The following is a 1,036-nucleotide window of genomic DNA, read 5'->3' as shown; positions in this document are numbered from 1 at the left end:
ATACGGGGCAATTCCACTGTATTTCATATATCCATTCCCATTTGCTGTTTATTAACACTGACTATTTGTATTCCATTATATTGCCCAAATATCTACTTTAACTATTTCTCTGTTGTTGAGCATTTGGATTGTTCCCCCCACCCCTTTTTTTTTCCTGCTACTATAAACAGCGGTGCTATGAATATCTTTATTTTTTTCTACTTGAATTATTTTATTGGAATGCTTTCCCAAAGGGGGATTTGCTGACGGGAAAGTATATATAGTTTTATGGTTCCTGTGGCTTTTTTTCAAAACACCCTCCTGAAACGCCATGTGCGGTCTCCAGCGCTTTTCTCCATTGCTGGCAGCTCCGGCCTGGTCGTTTGTATTTATTTTTACCAGTCAATCGGTGTATAACAGATACTCCTAGACATTCTATTTGCATATAGATTGCTAATGAAGAGGAGTAAAGCCCTCCTTTTAAAACTCACAAGAATAAAATACATTGTTACCACTCCCAATAGCTTCAAAAATTAAAAATTAAAAAAAAAAACAAAACCCTTTGGGTTCCATTTGCCAGGACTTGGGATTAGGTGGCAATTCAGCGAGCCAGGCCTGAGTTCTTGACCTGCCATTATCATAATGGTCCGAGAAGCCTCCCACAGCTAATAAAGCCATCGATCTCTTCCAAAAGAACTGCAAACACCTCGGACATTTCCTTCTCCTTGTGCGGTTTAGATGAACCCTGGCGTTTCTTAATTGCCGTATCTTGACCGTTCAGGATTGAGAGACATTCTGTTTTAAGAGCAAAAAGGTTGCAGAAGACATGGCTGATGTTCTGTTCACAGCTTATTCAAACCTCAGGAAAGCCTCAGCCCCTCCCCATGGGGAACTCCTAAACAGTCCCCTGTTGGAGTCACATCCTCAGCCTGGCCTGGCCAACGACCAGTGGCCCAGAAGGCACTTGTGAGTCCCGGAAAATACGGAGGGAAGGCTGTGCCCTGCTTCCCCACTAGATGGCACCACTCAATAACTAATGGGGACAGGATTTCTTCCA

The sequence above is a fragment of the Trichechus manatus genome, unplaced genomic scaffold, assembly GCF_000243295.1.
Source record: "Trichechus manatus latirostris isolate Lorelei unplaced genomic scaffold, TriManLat1.0 scaffold00014, whole genome shotgun sequence".
Taxonomy (NCBI): domain Eukaryota; kingdom Metazoa; phylum Chordata; class Mammalia; order Sirenia; family Trichechidae; genus Trichechus; species Trichechus manatus.
This window is presented reverse-complemented; position numbering follows the sequence as displayed.